Source organism: Mastomys coucha, unplaced genomic scaffold (assembly GCF_008632895.1).
Source record: "Mastomys coucha isolate ucsf_1 unplaced genomic scaffold, UCSF_Mcou_1 pScaffold22, whole genome shotgun sequence".
Taxonomy (NCBI): domain Eukaryota; kingdom Metazoa; phylum Chordata; class Mammalia; order Rodentia; family Muridae; genus Mastomys; species Mastomys coucha.
In genome coordinates, this window is record NW_022196905.1 from 246354460 (window position 1) to 246375065 (window position 20606).

Genomic DNA, 20606 nt, shown 5'->3' on the forward strand with positions numbered 1-20606 from the left:
GAATCAATCACTTGTTCCTCTCATCTCAGAAAGCTGGGCAGCCAGCTTCTTGTTGATTATTTCTTGAAGCTCTGCCCCCCAACCCCCACAAGTCAAAGCAGGGTCCTGTGCTTTCTGACTTTCCTGTTGTACTTTTCTACTCTTGAAGTATTTCTCATATCTTGCTTTAGATCCCAGTAATTATTGTCTACCTATAGTCATCCATGCTGTAACTGCAAACTCTTCAAAGACATAGACTCATGTGGAATATGTTTTTATATCTCTTATACTGCTATTATTGCATGCTCAATAAATATTTGCTGAAGGACCAGATAAAAGAATGGATGGATAAATGGATAGATGAGTAAATGTCTGCTTTATCTTTGCAAATGTGTTGGCTAGTATTGCTATGGATATCTGTCAAGGACAGATACCTCAGCAGTGTAAAATAGAGTATAACAACCAGGCATGATAATGACCAAACAGAGAAATCTGAGAAGGTAGAACACATTGCCCATACTATGCTGATAATGTCTAGAATTTCCCAGCCAACTAGTAAAAACCAAATCTATGCAGCTGTTTCCCCATACTCTCTTCCCCTCCAAGAGGGTGCTTCCATTTTGGAGAAATAAAATCTAACAGCCTGGAGCAGTTGGGTTATTCCGCATCCCACCACAGAGGACTGGCCAGATCCATGGTGTGAATGTACCTGTTATATTCATTAATCTATAATAAATGACCCAATATCCAACAGCTCCAACAACAAATGTAGAAGCTCGGCTTTCCCACTTAGCAACTTGGGTGCTGTTTAGCTCAGTGCCTCCAGGTTGTGAGGATGTAATCAAGGGGCCCCAGAAGTTTCTATCATTTCAAGGCTTGAGCTTAAAGGTGAAATTTCCCTCATAGGCTCAGAACATTTGCACACTTGATCCCCACTAGGTGGTGTTTTGGGAGGAGGTCTTGGAGGTGTGGCCTTCCTAGAGAGAGTGCTGTCCTGGAGGTGGGCTTTTGAGAATCCACAGGCTGATTCTACTCTGCATTCACATTCTCTACATTGTGCTCACTGTAAAGGATGTGATCTCCCAGTTTCTTGCTCCGGCCACTATACCAGCCTAATAGACTCTTTATCCCTCTGCAACCACAAATCCAAATAAACTCTTCTCTGTTTACGTTGCCTGAGTTGTGGTGTTTTATCACAGCAACCTAAAAATCACTAACTTAAGTGCAGTGCATTTGTTTCCAAGTTTTTTAGGGGGACGTGATATGATTTGGATCTTCTGAAGTCATAGATACCTGGCCTTCTGGGTTGGAGGGAGACACCCCGTGCCTTGTTACTCCTCTGGTATGCTCTCTGTGAGAGAACTCAAGAGCAAGGACTGTAGAGGTCTAAGCCTTTCAGCAACCTTATTACAAAAGGAAATTCTACCATGCTCACCAAATTCTACTGGATTGAAATATTTCATATGTCCTGATCAAAGCCAAGGGAAAAGGTGACATAAAGATTCTACTTCCTGGGATGATTATGGGTTATCTCAGGCACTGTTGATCATAGTAGATTCCCTTGCCTTTGTACATATAGTGTTGGGGCAGAAGATGATGCTAAATAGGAGATCATAGAAGCAACTCACTTCCAAAGTGAAGTCACTAGTCTCCATTTCAAGAGGATGCTTCAGCCAGTGAGTGCTTTCTCTTTCTGGGAAGTTTTAGCAGCCACCTTCTGTTCCCTGAGCACCACACAAACCTCCTGCTTTTCCAGCATGAACCCTGTGAAATCGTGATGGATTTCTGAGAAAATGAAACAAATGTCTAGCCTAGCTCTGGGCACCTCTGATGGCCCGGTTGCTTTCTTAACGGTATCAGAGGGAGGAGTGTGTCCATGGAGTCAAGAAAACTCTTGAGTTGATCGGGGAAATGAACCCCACTTTGCATCCAGTTGACTCACATATGGGGAATGGATGCTTCAAATTCACTTAAATCCCTTGAGAATGTATCCCTTTATGTCTCTTTAAGTGAGGATTGTCGGATGGATATAACCAAGGAGATACAGCGTGCGGCATAAGGAGCAAAGGGTATCTTTAAGCCCCTTTTGCTCCGAATGGCCATTTGCCCTCCAAGCCTACTGTTAGTGCCAAATCTCCTTAACTCCTTAAGCAAGATAATGGCATTTTATTAAAGAGCAATTGCTGCCTTATTAGCCACTGGGCTTCAAACACTGAAGCGTCACCCCCATCCCTGCCCCACTTCCCTTGGCTGGATCAGCACGGTTTAAGCTGCTTCTGAGTGTGAAGTTCATGGGAAGAGGTTCTCATTCCCACTTGGAATTAACCAATAAATTAGAATAACTAAGAGAGGGTAAGACAAAAGTGGTGTGGAAGGTGGAGGCTGGGGCCTGGATCATTTTAAATATGAAACGAAGTCTGGTTTGTGTTTTGTATTTTATAGGTTTTTAAAATAAAGTGAAAGTCTAACATTAAAGATCAAGGTCAGGGTGTTATCTTTGGTGGGGTGAAGGGGGTGGGGGTGACGAGGTCGCAGCTCCTGCCCAAGGCTTGGCCCCTCCTTCCTATGGAGCATTTATTTTCCTGGGCTTCTGTCTAATTAATATAAGGCCTTGCTGGAGCTCACTGGCCCTCATTGGGCCTGTCACTCATTAATCAAGCGACCCTTCTAGCCTTGGGTAATGACCTTGAAAGAATATATCAGCCCATGATGGCGGAAGTGAGGAATTAAATTGTTTCTCTGAGTGCTTATGGTCATTGCTGACAATTTATATCGCACAGCTGCCCTGGGCTGGCCAGGCCGGCCATTGTACGGCAATCATTTTCCTGGCTGGGAATGGATTGTGTGTCGGACAGGGACCAAACTGGCCTCCTGTACATCTCCATCTTTATATTCCTTTCCCCTCCCCCAACCGTCTTTTAATCATGTCTTTGTTTGAGAGGCAGGGATTTCACAAAGTTAAAAGCTCTGTCATTAAGGCCACCAAGAGCCAGGAGCTCCGGGTAAATCCTGAGTCTCATGCTGCTTCCCCCGCTTTGTCCCTGAGCCTGCTGCTCTCACCTCTGCTGATGCACAGCTTACAAGAGAAGCATCTTGAGAATTACGTTAGCTCAAAACTCATAAGAGAAAAATTACTGGAAATATTAAAAGTCTGTAAAGGGGATATTGTGTATAAGTGATTAAGCACAAACCCTTTCTGGGTTTGTCTAGGAGGTCAGGGAGATGCTGGTTGCTGGTCCTGAGAGAAATGGGCAAGGATGGGGGGAGTGTTCCTCTTTTCTGTCTTTTATAATGGTGGTACTTTGGCCTAGTGGTGTCATGGGGTATGTGAATGTGTGCTAAAATATTACCTTTATACCAAGACAGATGTTATCTGTACTTGAAATAAAATACCATTTGTTCAGTAGAAGATGGTTTTCTCATCCCTCTTCAATTTGTTCATCTTCGTGTGTGTGTGTGTGTGTGTGTGTGTGTGTGTGTGCGCGCGCGCGTGCGCATGCATGTGTACTCACATGCATGACAGCCTTGGATACCATTCCTCAGGAGCCATCCATCAGTTTTGGTGGTGGTGTTTTTCAGATGAGTCTTTCACTAGGACCTGGGTTAACCTGGCTGGCCCAGTGAATTCTATGGATCTGCTGTCTCCATCTCCCTAGGGATTCATTGTAAGCACGTGCTAGCACATGTGCCTTTTTATGTGGGTGCTGGAGCTTAAGCTTAAGTCATCAGGCCTGCAAGGCAAGTGCTTTACCAATGGAACCAGACCCCCATCTCTATGCGCTTCTCTTCAAACTAAATCAACCCATTCTAAGAGCTCTTGCCTTCAAGGCAGACTTTCTCATTGGTTTATGGTGTAGAGTTTGCAGCTGAGTTCATATAAGAACTCGGACAGGATTGCATCCCAGTAACAGCCAGGAAACACACAGTATGCCTCTTTGTAGCCCCTTTCAAATCTGTATGACTGGGTTTCATATGTAAAGCATTATTCCCACAGTGGCATGCCTGCAACTTGTTCAGGTTTACTATGTAAATATTTGATAGCGTTGCTAAATGTATATGTCAACATTTCAAAGAGAAATCATCAGTGGACCATGTATGGGTAGAAGACAGGAGAATTTTGGCCAACTGAAACTTGTTTGTGGTTCTTCCAATCTAGTGCATGTGTCTATTTAGCACTAATGAACAGCGCTTGCCTCATGGGGAACTTTTTTTCCCTGTGTAGACTAATGGCATGATTGTGTCCATTGGTCCCAGTTGCTCCTTGAACTTGGAGCCTGTCCTTTTTATGTGACCAAATTGTCCATACTGGGTAGTTGTCGGGGGAATGGGCAAAGAAGAGAGGTGCTGCCTAATTTCCTTATGCCCCCAAGTTTCTGTGAAATGATGCAAATATTTCTACTGTCCTCAACCCACCTAGGGAAAGACTATGTATGTGTGTGTGGATCAGAAAAACCTCCCAATAACACAAGTGCCAAGGAAGTCAGAGAGTGAAATGCACGATAGTCCTAATAATGGGAATTACAGCAAAGTGATGTCCCAAGGACATTATCATTTCATCTTTAGACTCTTCACCTTACTGAGTAGAATGTTTGTATCTCAAGAAATGAGTTTTGTATTACGTGATGGGATTCATTCACTCATTTAGTGATCTGAATATGAGAATCCAGAAGGTTCCTTAGTTCTCTGAGAAGAGGGTATGAAGGAAATGGCCATGAAAGTGAGTTCTGCCCATTAGCCTTTCTGTTCTCATGCATCTGTCATCATGGGAAGTTCATATAGTTGAAAGTCAGAGGCCTCACTTCGCAGCCTTGTGCCCCCCTCACTTTCCATGTCAACTTTGAGAGAATTACCATTTCAAGAAACATCAACACATATCAGTTTTAAATGAAGGGGTTGGACTTCCTCATCTCCATCAGTCTTGTCAGCTTGACAGTTCTGTAATTCCAGAAGACTGCCTGCCACTCTCTGAGAGAGAACCAAATAGTAGGAAAAAGAATATATTTATACTTCTTAAAAATGGTCAGAAATGTGTGGACCTTGCCCATAAAGGCACCTATAAAGTCATCCTGAATTGGCTGTTGGAAGGGCTTAGTTGACAGATGAGAAAGCCTTCTATTCAAATCCCCCAGCCTCCCATCCTTCTCTCAAACAGATATTGGTGCCAGCCACTCACTGTGTCTCTTGGGGTAAGCACAGCTACCAGAGGCTCATTTCTCTAATGTACAGTTCCAGTGGTAAGTCACTAAGCCATTAAAGCTTTCAGGTGCAATGATGGAGATTTTGGAAATTTCCACTGCCTTTATAGAGACCTCCTCAACCATCAGCCCATCCACCCCTTTGTGCAAGTCAATGAGATGGTGCAACTTTTCAACCTCACCCCCTTCACTCTCTGCTTTGAATGAAGGAGATATGAAGAGCTGCACCTAACTCTTCTGGTTTTGAGGTTTGTCCTAATAAAGGCTGGAGTGCATTCTTCATGAGGTGTGTGTGAGGCAAGGGGAAAAAATGAAGTTATGGAAGTAACAAAAGAAATCTTTCTTCTTTGCCTTCCCTTCCTTCTGAATATACAAACGGAACAACTCAGCTTTTCCCCTAATCTTGAGACCCTGTATAAACAGAAGTGAAAAATGACATCATAGTGACTCATTTTCAGGTCTGTCTTTTCCACCTGGGTCTGTGGAAGAGTACTATAGCGTGTGGAGCATCCTCACAGGAGTGTGTGGGTACATGAGACAGGCAGTTATATGATGCCCCATCTGCCTTTAAGGGACACATGCACATCTGGTTCCCAGTTGAGAAACCATGGAGTAACCATGCTGAGGCTTTGGTTGAAGCAGTTACAGGATCTGTGCATTACCAATGCTGTATTTTGAACATTTGTAAGTTAATACTTTCTTTCATGTGCATGTGAATAAATTTTACTTCCAAAACGTGAAGCAAATTTTCAAATCATAGTAAATCTCCAGCCATTCCATAAAAGATCATGTAATATAGTCCTATGGTATGGGAGAAAGAGTGAAAAATCAAAAGAGGGTTTAGTGCTCTTCCTGGGCAGAGAGTGGAGCCCAGACACAACTTCACACTGAGGAAAGGGGCCTTTGATGACCTGGTTCTTCCCCACTATGTCAGTTATTCCAAAGGATCCATCCCTAGTCTGTGCCCATCCTTTATCTCTTTTCTTAATCCCCACTCTGCCCGCAGGAGACAGGGACACACAGCCAGTGAAGGGACTCTTCTCAACCCTTCTGTAGACCTACTTGAGAAGACCAGACATCTTACAAAAGCAAATCTATGCTAAATGGTGATACCAGAGACCAACTGCCTCAGCTTTCGTTGAATTCACTCCATTTTCACAGCAGTGCTTTGAGGAAGGCCAAATCAAGCTAGTTTCCTGATGTGTCTTTAACATTTCCCATCTATGTCTGGACTTTTTGAAAGGTCTTTAATGATCCCAATAAATTTCCAATTTATTCTTCATGTTTCTTGACCTTTAAAAAAAACTTGGACTTTATTATGCTAAAAAATGACAGACATCCATGTTCCAGTCCCTAACTCACTGGTTGGAATTCTCCCTGTAATCCCTGAGTGAACGCATACTTATCTGACAGCCAGAGCATCTGGGCAGCCTTAGATAACCAAGGCTCCTCTGGAAGCTTGCTCTATCTTTTTCAGAAAGGAGAAGAACGTGGACTTTTCATAGATGATTGTGAAATGGTTCTCCTTATGGGAAATGTTTCCTTTGCAGACTTGGAATTGGAAGGAGCTACAACTGGTAAATCATAACTATTGTCAGTAGAATTTAGGGCATTCTAGTAAAGTAGGTCATCATGAGCTTCTGCCATAGCTGCACCAGGCCACAATGGAAAAGGATGTTTTCTTGTTTTGTTTTGTTTTTTTTTTCGGTTTACCTTCTTTCTTTCCTCTCATTTCTGCATTCACACTGTGCCTTCCATAAGAGTTTCCAGGGCATAAGACAGTGGTGTGGGGGCTTGGAAACAGATGAAATATGGGATTCAGTATAGATACTGTGAACACCTCACCCCACCGTTCCATCAGTTTGTAAGAGATGGCATGTACCATTCCTACCCACTCAGAGATATGGTGCAGAGTTTCAGTACAACAAATTATTCTGGCTGTTGCTATTATTGTTAGTGTTATTAAGGACAATTCACACTTTTTGAGCTTGGCTAATATGTCACCATCCAATATAAATACAACAACATCCTTTCTGGAAGATGTTAGACACTTTGTATTGATGAGGTTGTCTAACTAGTAAGGGGCATGGGGTCACCTCTCATTTACACTATGTGTCCATATAAACCAGTCCCCAATGGTAGCAGATGTTTCTATATGTTTGATTACATCTATGTGATTTGCTTCAACTTTTTTTTCAGTTTGATCACATTGCTAGAACATCTACTCCATTTCCTAGAAATTTCCTAGAAGTAGTCTGCAGTCTTTAACAGTTACAAAAGCATGCCTTCTAAATTTGAGGACATTATTACACCAATACTTTCTTAATGATAAATATCCTTGGTAAAAGAAGTAGACATTGGCCAGGTGATAGTGGTGTATGCCTTCAGTCCCAGCACTCAGGAGGCAGAAGCAGGCGGATCTCTGTAAGTATGATGACAGGTGGGCTATGGAGCAAGTCTCAGGGCAGACAGGGCTAAACAGAGAAATCCTGCCTTAAAAACAAAAGAAAGAAAACAGAAGAGGAAGAAGGAGGAGGAAGAGGAAGAGGAAAAGGAGAAGAAGGAGAAGGAGAAGAGAAGAAGAAAGAAGGAGGAGAAAGAGAAGGAAGAGGAGGAGGAGGAGGAAGAGGAGGAGGAGAAGAAAAGATAGATGAGTAGGACGAGGACAAAGAAAACAAGGATGGGGATGATAAGGATGAACATGAGGAAGATGAAGATGATAAGGATAAAGACAAGGAGGACCAGGATGAGGAGGACAAGAAAGAGGAGGGGAAGAAGAGGACAGGAAGAAGAAGAGGAAGAAGAAGAACATGATGACAACTTTGATGCATTGCTGTCTCAGCACACAACAGTGGGAGTACTATGGAAATCCAAGTGTTCAGGCTGCTTTCTGGAACCTTCCATCATTGGCATCCTCAGGAAGAGAGGATCTGGTGAGGTAAGAACAGAAAGACAGAGATCAGGAAGAATGAGATGCAGAGAATGGTGCTTTGAGAAGTGGAAAATGGAAAGGAAAAGAAATTTAAATCAAGGTTTAAAGTCCAAAGTTATCTGAAAAAAAAAAAAAAGCAGGAGAAATTGTGAATGAGAATTATTTTTTGTATCATCTTATGTTGCTGGGACAGGGTACCTGACAAAAGCAGCTGAAGAAACAAGAGTTTCTTTGGGTTCATAGTCCAGTGGTGAAATTCTCTCATGGTGGGGAAGTCAGGTAGCAGGTGCTCCAGGCTGCTGACCCCATTACATCTACAGTCACAAGCAGATAGTGATGTGTTCACACTCAGCTCGTTGTGTTCACACTCAGCTCATTTTCTCTTTTGTATTCAGAATAAGGCCTCAGTCCATACAATGATGGCACCCACAGTGAGGGTGGGTCTCCTCACTCCTACTAACATAAACTAGAGAACCCCTTGCAGACATGTCCAGGGGCTGGTCTCCTAGGTGACTCTAGACCCTGTCATGTTGGCAATCATAGTAACATCACAGTTAATAATAGGTCCAAGGTAGAAAAAAAATAGAGAAGAGTTAATAAGAGAGGGAATCTTTATTTCTGAAAAGAAAATAACTTAATTTTAGAGAAATGTGTATTAAAAGATATAAAAGGAAGCTTCATAGGACAGTCTTGAAAGAAGCATAAAATGTCAAGTGTTTACTTTTAGATAAATGAGAAAATGAATTGATTTATACCAATAGTTCAGAAAGAGTTTATAGTGTAATATTTCTGCTTCTGATTTTCTGGTGACAGTTTTCTATAAATACTTGTCAATTATAAATAGAAGATGAGCCCTACCCCTGTGTCAAATGCTCTTAGCTCTTCTCTCACAACCTCTCCTAGAGACCTGGGGTCTCATGCTGATGCTCAGTTTTCATTGCCAATATGGCCAGACTGGAATAACCTAGGAGATTGGTGAGGGACAGCACTGTATGTATCTGAGAGTGCACAACATGTAGTCAGCACCATCCCATGGTCTGTGAATCCAGACAGAGCCAGAATGGGAAAGGGGAAAAGCCAGCCAAACACTGGTGCTCTCCTTTCACTTTTCCCTGGTCATGACTATTCACGTCTGCCACACTTTTCCATCATGATGGGCTGGATACTCTGAAACCATGAGCCAAAATAAGTCTTGCCCCCTCTAGAAGAGCAAGAAGGAAGGAAAGACCATGTATTGGTTATATATACTTCTCCAATTACTATGACCAAATACCTAATGAGCACATCTTAATAAAAGATAGGGATTTGGGGGCTCGTTCTTTGAGAATAGCTTACCATGGAGGGAAAGGAGTGGTGATGAAACAGTTGGCCAGATTTCTTCTGCAGTTCGGAAGCAAAGAGAGCTGAATATTGGTACTCACTCTACTTTCTCCTTTCCCCCTTTTTAACTCAGACTGGGAACCCAGCCCAATATATGGTTCCCATCACATTTAAAATGTACTTTCTGGAAACTCAAAGACATGTCTAGAAGTGTCATTGTGGGCATGCCCTTGTACGATAGATCTCCACCTCTCCTTGTCCCTAATATATTCCTTCTTCCTCCCCTCTCCCATCCCCCTCCACTTCCCCTTCCCCTTTCTGCCTGCACCTCTGTCTATCATTTCTATCTCTGTCTCCCTCTGCCTTGGTTTCCATAGGTTGTGCAACCATTTTGGTTATGCCATTTTGCCCTTATGTTCTGCCTTGTTAGCACTATCCTACTGCAGTGACTAGACATGTATCATCCAGTTATTAGCATACTGTGAAAATATAATAAACATTGGTACGACTTAAATATACTTTTGTGAGTGTGTAGATGCATTTCTTGTGAGCAGTAAGTTTGTAAGTATGCATATATGCATGCATATGTATGTACACACACACTGGCATTTTTATAACTATACTTACTGTTCCATGGACACCAGTCACGATAAGATTTAATCCCTAGTTGCAAAGGTCTTTTTGCTTTAATTTCCTCTGGATGGTTCTAGCTGCAAGAAGCAATTCAATGCTGTTCTCTTTCCTGGAAGTGATAATCCTTGTAATGCTTACATTTGGCATAGCTTGTTTAACATTTCAAAATGCATTTACAGAAGTCACAGTATTAGACTCTTAAAAGAGTTTATGGTTTAGCACCCAGGATGATGGCAAAGAGTTAGCAATTGAGGTGTTGACCTGTGTTCCCTGCTTTCTGCCTTTTGCTGACAATTTATTTCCTAGGGGTCACTTAGCTTTGTGTTCTAGTCCATGCATGGCAAATAACTGTTGGAAACATCATATGTGCTTTTATAAGGGAATGGTAAGACTTTCACTGTCTCCACACCATCTTCCAGATGGGCTTGTTTGACTGATGTAGCCCCTCAGTCCAGCCACACAATCCCTCCATCTAAACAGTTGCCCAGATGAGCAAAATGGTTAGATAGAAGCAGACCTCAAAGAAATATCTTTGAAACAGAGGCCCAGGGCCTCCCATGATATTTTAAATAGCCCCCAAGTTGTTTTTTCAAGACCATTGAAATGATCATAGATCATTTCAAGGGATTATTTCTAGCTCCTTCTGCATAGTACCATGTTTGTCACTCCAGTCTTCTGTCTTCCTCTGTCTTCCTGCCTTCTGCTTCTCATGCTAGGTGAGGCCTCACCTCCTCAGCTTCAGACCTCCACCCCATCTGTGCTGCTTGGGAATCACTTTGCATATTGGACTTGGCTATCCTTAGTCAGTGCTTTCTGCTCCAATTTAACATGGCGTGTCCTTCACATCCCTGAGTGTACAGAACTGGTAATTGGCAGCCTGGGCAGTTGAACAAAGAGATGACAAGACTTGCTGAGCCACCATTGTGCTGCCCTTCTGCACACACAAATCCGATTTAGGTCAATGAAAGTTATGTAGATAAAAGCATGGAAGGGGGTGGTGCTCAGAAAGTATATTTCTGGGCCTCAGGATTCAAAGCATCCTGGGAAAGCATAGGAGAGCCTCAGAAAGGCACGTGGAATGTCCATCTTATAATGTGTGTGGTAGAACACACTTTACTTATCAACATGAGAGTTTTTAAGATGTATAAGAGGGCAAGGAAACTAGAATATCAAAACTGTAGATTAACTAAGGCCAGCTCAACTTCTGTCAAAGTGTGTCTGTGCGGGACTGACGGGGTAGAGGAACAGCAGAGGAAGGCTAAGTCAACAGCGTTTCTGGCATAAATAGGACACATAGGTAAGTAGTTTTTTTTAGCTCATTCACTCTTTTGCAACAGTGTTACCCACTTCAGCGGCCAGCAAAGAACCAGCCTTCCACCCTGGGCTTCTAGAACAGGAGAAACAGACTACTCAGGGGAGGTTGTCTCAGGTCCTAGTGTGGTTAGTCAGGCGATTTGATATCTAACCCAGATAGATGTTCATCTTCTTTGAGCTTCTGTCAATTGCTATGTAAGATAAATAGCCATATCAATTTCATAGGGCTTTTGATGACCATAATGATAGATGCAAAGTTTGTTCTTTGATTGTTTAAACAGGGTCTCATATACCCCAGGCTAGTCTCAAACTGATTATATCCAAGGATGACTATAAACTTCTGATGATCTTCCTGCACCCACTCTCCAAGTACATGGATAATAGATAAATATTACCATACTTGCTTTTATGCTTAAAACACAAGGTTTTATACATGCTAGGCGAGCGTTCTAACAACTAAACTAGATTCCTAGCTCTCTGAATTTTTTTCTTAAGTAGTGTCTATTCATAGAAATAGAAATAGAAATGTAAAGTAACAATGATAACTACCAATAACATTTATCTTCATCTTGTATTTTTCTTCCTATGTGAAGAAATTATTTATAATACCATCTGCTTTGGTTGAACATACAATACCTCTCACAAGCCTTGATGACTTATTTGTGGTGCTGTTTGGAGACTCTAGAGACCTTATGACATGGGACCTCACTGGAGGAATTAGGTCCCAAGGACTGGGAGTCCTTGAAGAATGTCTAGTGCTGGATGCCATCCAATGTGTTGGCTTCCTGGATACAGTGTGAAAACCAGCATCTGCTCAGAGAGGTTTAGAATGTAGCTCAAGAAATCCAAGCATACTCTTAGCAGAGATGAATAGGCAGTTCTGGTGGGAATTCAGAAGATTAGAATGCCAAAAGAGAGGTGGGTGGTCAAGATTATACTCATGAGGTTTACATGGAAGCAAGGATTTGACTAGGAATTGGAGCAGAGACTATTCTGTGGTATATAATTTTGTTCACATCAAAACTTTGTGGGGAGCTAATTTTAATTAATTTGATGGAATGAATTTCAAGGTAGCCCAGCCTTTGGGTTTTGGCATGATTCTGATTGGCTGCTTTTAGAGAATTGTGAGAATTGTGAACACATCAGAGGGAAGCTTTAGAAACCTACATTTTGAGCAAAATGAAGTGAATGTAAAGTTGAAGATAAAGGAGACATGGCTATAAAAAAGGTGAAAGAAACCCAATGGCTAATGGCAAATATATCTCGATGCAAGGTCAGAAGTCAGTGAGATTCCACTCACTACAGTTTTAATTGTATAAAAGTATAAACTCATTAAAATGGCAGTCCATTGAGAACAGACTACTGCTGAGGTGCCTGCACACTGCTGACGCAGCTGCTTATGATGCTGTTCAATGGAGATTTGTTGTCTTATGCACAACTACCCAGGTAGTCAGAGACCAATGCAGCCGTGGTGCAGAGTAGCTTTGCTACCCCTTCAACTATTGATAGACTATGGGGTCATCCACCTAATGTTGTTTTCAGTATGCAAAATGAAAGAGTTATAGGATCATGATGGCCTCCACCAAGATTTTCTAGGAAAGCCTGGGAGCTCATGAACTGGATGACAGGATCAGGGCCCCTGAAAGAGGATTTCCTGGAGCTGTGGTGGTGAAGCCTGCACTGCAATGAAAATGTTAAGATTTTGGAAATGATAAAAACATGGAGACAAGGATAAAGACAAGACAACATGTGTCAGGGACAGCCACAAGCAAATGGAGGGAATTCAAGAAAGGGGACCATGTAGATTGCAGACAGCAAGGCTTTAAGGCAGTGGTTCCCAAGCTCATTAGAGTTCACATAATGATGCCATATGTTCCAGATGTTGGACATGAGGATTTAGTGTCCCACTTGCTGGGTTTTAGTCTTGCTTTGGTCCAGTCCTTCCTTTCTAGTCTCCTGTTCATCGCTTTTGGAATGAGAACTTTTACTCTGTGGCATTGTATGTTGGAAGTCTGTAACTTCATTTGATTTTATGGGTATCACATCTACTAATTATCAAGACTCACAGAAGGCTTTAAGCCTGATTGTTTGATAGGTGTTGGAAATGATAAGACTATAGAACTCATGGAGAGTTCTGCATTTTTCTTCATTATGAGATGAACATGAGGTTTTCAGGGAATGGGTAGAAGTGGAATGTTATTTAAGGACATACTTTTAGTTGATAAACTGACAATGGATACTTGTTCACTTGATTAGATTGAGAAGAGGCTAGGAATTACTAAAGCACACTATGAGGTATATCAGCCAGGGTCTCCACAGAGCAGATTAACTAAAGTAAGGCCTTTCATGTGTTGTCTTGTGGGCTGAGGCTTAGGTAGAAGAAAGAGTGGCTAAAACTGGCCACTGATTATCTATCTATCTACCTATCATTTATCTATCTATCTATCTATCTATCTATCTTCATCTATCATATATCTACCATCTATCATTTATCTATTTTTATCTATCATCTATATCTATCATCTATCTGTCATCTATCTATCTGTAATCTATCTATCTATCTACCTATCTGAATCTTTTTCTCCTCTTTTCCCTCTTTCCTCTCTCCTTCCCTCTCCTCCTTCTCTGTCTCTCTTTCCCTCCTCCTTTGCTCCCAGTCTCTGACTCTCTCTTATTTTCCCTTCTTCTCTTCTCTATTCTATCTACCTTCCTTTCTCTTCTTCCTTTCTTCTCTCTCCTTCCTGGCTATCATGATGTGAGCTACTCTTCTCTGCCATGACATCTCTTTCAGAGCAGACTAAACCCTCTGAAACTGTGAGCTCAAATGAATGTATGCTCCCTTCAGAAGCCTGTGTCAGAATATACTGTCAGAGGAGCAACAAAGTCTGATGTACTTGGGTTATAACAAGTAGACACAGTTTTCTGTTCACTTCCACTCCTCCTTGGCCAATATCTAGGTGGCCATGCTTAAATGTTGAACAGTGCTTGAAGCCAACAGTTACCATCTTGCTGCAATACTGAGAGGTGGATGAAAACAGGTGTCTGGGGTTCACTGGCCAGCTACTCTGGTGCACTTGATGAGTTCCAGGCCAATGAGACACTATCTCAAAAAAAAAAAAAAAAAAAAACTCTAAATGACTTGTGAAGAACAACACTTGAGGTTGCACTCTGGCTTTCACTGAGATCATGCACATGTGTGCATCTGCACACATATTCCTCCCCTACCCCCGCCACAGAAGACTCTAAAGGAGAGGAACAATCTACAAAAAAGTCTAGAATTGTCACACTGGGCATGTTTAAGATGGGAAGAAAGCAAAACTGACACTCAGGAGAAAAGAGGTGCTGGAGAGTATTTAGCATTGATGTTATGCGGGGTTGTGCAGTGTAACTTTTATTATAAATGAGCCCCCAAACAATTATAGGAACTAATGGGTAGACTGGTAACAAAAAGAGGCATGTAAAAAAGAGATGCGAATTGAATGGACAGGATTACAGTTTTATCTTATACATCAAAGAGATACTTATATCTTATATACTGAATAGATGCTTATATCTTATAACTTAGAAACATTGAGATCTGGGTTTTTCAGGTATGTGAAAGTTCTTTGATTAGAAAGGACATTTCATAAAGAATAAATTGAATGCTCAGAGCCCTGACATGAAAGTACCCTGTTCCAGTTGCTGCCTGTGATGGGTGATGTTCATTGCTGACTTGACTGGGTTTGGAATGCCCTGGGAGAAACACCTCTGAGTATGTCTCTGGCAGTGTTTCCAGAGAAGTCTAACTGAAGAGGGGTGTGCCGTGGGTATAGGGCACATTCTCCCACAGCCTGGGACCTTGGACTAGATTGAACTTGGGAAAGGGAGCAGGCAAGCTTGATAAGTACCAGCATTCATCGCTTCCTGCTTCCTGACTATGAGCATGTGTGATGTGTGCTTCACACCCTTGCTACCTCAGCTGGAGCCACTCTTGCTTCCAACCTTCCCAGCTGTACTCTCAAACTATGAGCCAAGCAAGCCTTCCCTTCCTAAGTTGCTCTTGTCAGACATTCTGTCACAGTGATACAAGTTGGGTAACTAATAGGTCATCATTCCAGCCAGTATGTTCCCAGGAACAGCAACATCAAGATCAACATAGCTGTGCTAGAAGAGGAAGACCTGAAGAGTACTGAATAGATTATTATCAACTTTGCATGTCCGTCCTCATTTTCCTATGAAATGACATTTGGGGTGGATCAGATCCATCACCATTGGGTTTATCTGCCCATTACAGAGTCTAGAAGTTGCCTTGAGTACTACTATTTTGGCCATTTATAAGTTTGGTATAGCACTATCTTTTTCCTCACATCTATTCAAAGACATCGCAGACCCTCTGCACAGTTCTAATTTTGGTAGAATTGTCAAAGGCGCATAGCTTCCTTTGATAAAAGAGGACAGACATGCAGCTCTATTTTTGTCATCTAAGACCGATGTCTTACTGAGCCACAGATTTCATTCATGTCTGGACAGTAGAGTCCCACTGCACATGCGTGTTTCTGGGGTATACTGTTCTCTCTAAATTGTGTTTCATACTTGTCTCCATCTTTCTTTTCTTATTCCTGCCTTTCTTCCTTTTTCTCTTCCTCTCTCCTCTTCCTTCTATTTCTTCCTCTTATTCCCTCTCTTATTCTTTCTCCTTCTTCCTATTCTTCCTCCTGTTCCTCATTCTTCCTTTGTCTCCCCTCCTTCATTCTCTTCTTCTTTCATCTCCTTTCTTCTGAAACACAGTATGAAAATGAGCAACCAAAGGCCCTGCCTGTGATGTCTAACTACTTTTTATTTAAAATAAAATGGAAATTTTGTCCTTATCTTGCTGCCTTCATGAACCTTCATGGCCCTCACCTCTTCCACTGAGAAAGTTAAGACCTAGAGAAAGTGTTTTCTAAACTGGAGGCAAAGTTCTCTGTGAGCTTTGATTCAACATTGCCTAGCATGCTGGGTGAGCTATGATGGGTTTGATTCCCCAAGCAGATCAATAGACATTGGGGAGAAATCATTTTACTTTGAAACCGTAGTTTGCACCCTATGCACTTTCTGAAGGACAGCATTATCACCTCTGCCCCCTCCCTAGGCCCAATAGTCGTTGAACATTATATTCAGGTATCAATCTAACATGACCTCACAAAACATTTTGCAAGCATACTGTAATTACTTCAGACTATTAATAAGGACTCTGGGAATCAAACAGTTTACAGATTTTTCTATAATCATCTGACTAAAGAGTGGTCAAAACAAATTTCAGGTTTTCTTTGATAGAGAACATAGTACATCCTTTACTGTGTCCTCAGTAGTAGACATTTCCTCCAGGGGTCACAATGGGGTGAGAACCATTCAGTATTGAACTTGAAGTCATTTGGCCAATAGACTCAGGCCAAAGTATAAACACAACTCAGCCTTGATCTCCTTGATCACCTTGTTCTCCTATGAACAGCACACACTCCACCCCACCTCTTCTTTCCTGACACACTTTCACGTACTCCCTCATCAAACGTCTTCCTGAATCAGGTGGTGGCTATCTAAAGAAATCTAAAAAGCTTTATGCAGACATAGGGGCACAAAGGCTTTCTGACATCAGAATGGGTATTAAACAGGTCCCAGGAGTGTCTGTGTATAACAGGAAATCCTAGAGACAAAAGGAGCTCTATTGGAGGAAGACAGATTTTAAGTCTGTGAAAGGAGCCAGATGAGGGGGGGGTCATGTGAGATTCCTATAAGTAATGTTGTCCATTACACACTGAACAGTTTAGAATGGGCATCTAGACACAAAATACACATTCACTTTGATTCAGCCAGAAAGAGGGCTTTTTCAGGCTTCATGCATACTGAAGTATGCAATCTTGCTGTTACTAGGGGGAAATGGCCTACAGCATCATGCAACCTACTGTCTCCTATCATCTGCTAGGAACCCATGGTTGCCGTGGCTGCACATGGTTATGTAGCTACCATATCACTTACCCTGCAAACTGCACCTAATCAGAAAAGAGAAAGCTGATTGGTGGTCTTGGTCAAGGCTACACGGGGTAAAGATTTAACTAAGAGAAAAACCATCTGAATCCCCATAGCTCTCTGGGCAAGGAGGTATCCTAGACAGACCTAACATGGAGACCTGCTTTGGTCTTATGGCCTTGGAATGGTCTACCATGGGCATTATTAGCAGGTCTATACTAAATTTCTCTATACTAAACCAAACTTTTCTTGGGACTCAATGTTGACCTAAAAGTGGAGATATCCATCAGAGGAACTGAGGTCAGGAAGCCAGGGCTCTGTATCCCATGATACGCCAAGTGGGAGCATGAAATTCCGAGTTTGTGGAGAAATGAGGTGGGGAAGATCAGAAGTTGCCTCCCCATTAGATTTCTTAGGCATCCTTACATAGAAGGTGTGGGCCAAAGTGCACCCAGGGGTGTTCTGGAGCAGGTAACACTCTCTGAAGACATACAAGCTTGGTATCTCACACCAGGCCCAAGGCTTCTAGGATTCAGCCTGCAACTAAATGAGGGGGATCTGAGGCAATCCCTTTCCAACTCGGGGTTCTAGTATTTTGATCTGCAGAGTGGGGTCATTTGAGTGAGATAAGTGTCAAAGCCCTTTCCTCTCTCACTCTCAGCTTAATGTGCACCACAGCAGACACTTCTGAGCCTTAGAGAAACAAACAAACAACAAGCAAAAAGCGACAAACACTAAGGAGCCTTGCACATAGTAGGAATACAGAAGACTATGTGTGGAAGGAAAGAGCTGTTTAGGAGCCAAGTGACTGCCCTCATGCATGGAGAGAGAGAAAGATTTGGCTCAGGGAACCAACACACATTAATCTCTCTGTGCTCCTGGGCTCTGCATTGTGGTTTCCCACCTCATGGTTTCCCGTCTTGGACCCAGTGACAGTTCTTTACAAGGCAGGCAGGACAATCACACCTGTAAGAAGTAGCATGAGAGGCAAAAGCCTGGAGTTGGAACTGAGCAGCCTGAGAGCCGAAGCTCTCCTCTAAGCTTGGGAGATGGATTAAGAGGTGGGCCATTTGCGTACACTGAAATACAGACTGGAATAGCTTCATTGTTGTTCTGCAGACTTGGGCTTCTGACTTCATTTCTGTGCGTCTTGTGCCCTTTCCTTGTTTTCTTTGGTGTAGGTAAGAATCAGTCCATCCATGTGAGTCACCGACTAGGCAGAAGTGGACGTTTCCCTCGACATGGAAAGACAAGCAGCTGTTTAAGTGTGTACTCAAGCCAGAGAGGATAGTTCACTGGGCAGGTGGAGGAGGAGGTCACAGGAAGAAGCCTATGAGCGAGAAAGGACAGTGGTCATTCCCCCACCTCTGGCCCTGCTGCCTAGGAGAGTCATCACCCACCTTCTAGGGACACAACAGGGTTCGTTGTTTGTTTGTCTCCTCTATCAGATGGTGTGCCCTGCTGCCATTCTGTATCCAGACAGCAGAGCAGGGAGGACATACATATATATTTATATTTATTGTATTTCTTCACGCACATTCATCTGAAAAGACTTAGGTTGATTAATATTTTCCGCTGTCCGGTAACCATGGCAATAGGGTCAGCAGATATAATATTTAATTTAATCTTCCAGCTGCCTCAGTGAGCTTCGCCATACCCAGGATAATAGAAAGCCTATTGCCCAGCCCCCTGTCTCTCTTCTCTCTTTCCCCTCATATATTATTATCTTTGCCAGTGGCTCCCTCACATGACCCAAAAGGAATACACTGGGTTGTTTTTTAACTCCCCCTCCTTTCCTTTGTATATGCACTTAAAATAAATGCCTGCATGATTCTGCTTACCACCAGTCTCTCTCCAGACACCTAACCATCCTTTTCCCCCTCCACCTCCTCTCCCCACGGCTACCCCACCACACACACACACACACACACACACACAGCCCCCGCTGTAGCAGCCAGTCTCTACCGAGTGACAGGAAACGTGGGAAGATCCTGATAGCTTTCATAGCTGCACCGTAAGGTTTATGAAACACACTCCTCGGCCAAATGAACCCATGCCGACTCTCTTCCCGCCGCAGACTCCGGCGATTGGCTGAGAGCGCCTTGCTGGTCCGATTTGCTCTCCAGGTGGGTTAAGCGCCTTGCTTTGTCTTCATCTGGCCTAGTTCCCTCATGCTATCTCTCTTTATTTTCTTTCTTTTTCCTTCCCTCTGATAATTACTTTTTTTAAAAAAAAAAAAATTGCTGCCATGTTTTTTGTGCACACTCAATATATGGTTGGTTCTAGAAAAAAAAAAAAAATGGAGAAACTGGTTTTGAAGCCCAGCCAGACTCTGGTGCTGAAGGAAATAAAAAATAATTATTTTTTTAAAAAGCAGTTTGGAGACAAGTGAAGGGGGTGAAGTATTTGCTTTCTGCACTTGCACAGAATCTCACGCGGATTCTTACATTTTTGTCCACTTCATCTTGTCATCTGCCACCACTTACTCTATTTCTATTAAAATAAAACACTGTGGTTAAAACCTTACTTTCTCTCCAAAGCTGGGGAGTGGAGAGGTGCTGAGATGGGCACCAAGAAGAGGGAGAGGGAGACATGAGAGATGATTCGAGGGTGGGTTATGAAAACCATAGCAGTTTTTCCCATTCTGTTTATTTATTCATCAGAATTTTATTAACTGTCATTGACTCAGACAATATGCATATTTCCCTATGTACCCGCCTTCATTGTTGTCTTTAGAATAAAATAAGTTTCCAGCAGAGAAAGATGATTCACTTCCTCCTCCTCCTCCTCCTCCTCCTCCTCCACTTCTTCTTCTTCTTCTTCTTCTTCTTCTTCTTCTTCTTCTTCTTCTTCTTCTTCTTCTTCTTCTTCTTCTTCTTCATTAGACAATGGACAGCGACTACCTTCATTTATTCCCCTGGAGAGCATAAACCCTACTTTACTCCTTTGGGAATTTTTTCATTTGACGTTTGGAAGAAATGTGTCAAAAGCATTACAAAGAAATGCCAGTTATGAATCCATTGACTTGGGTCTCAAACTGGGTGATTTAGTTGGCAACATTTCCCAAATGGAGAGAGCACCCTACCTCTGTCTTTTTCTCAATGACATTTTTATTGTGTAGCTGTGCATTTATGTAGTCCATATCTTTGATTATCAAGGGCAGAGGACATTTCCACTTCTCATACTCCCATTTGGTAAACTGTGCGCTCAGTTACATCCCAACACTATAATAGTTTAATTGTTTTTAA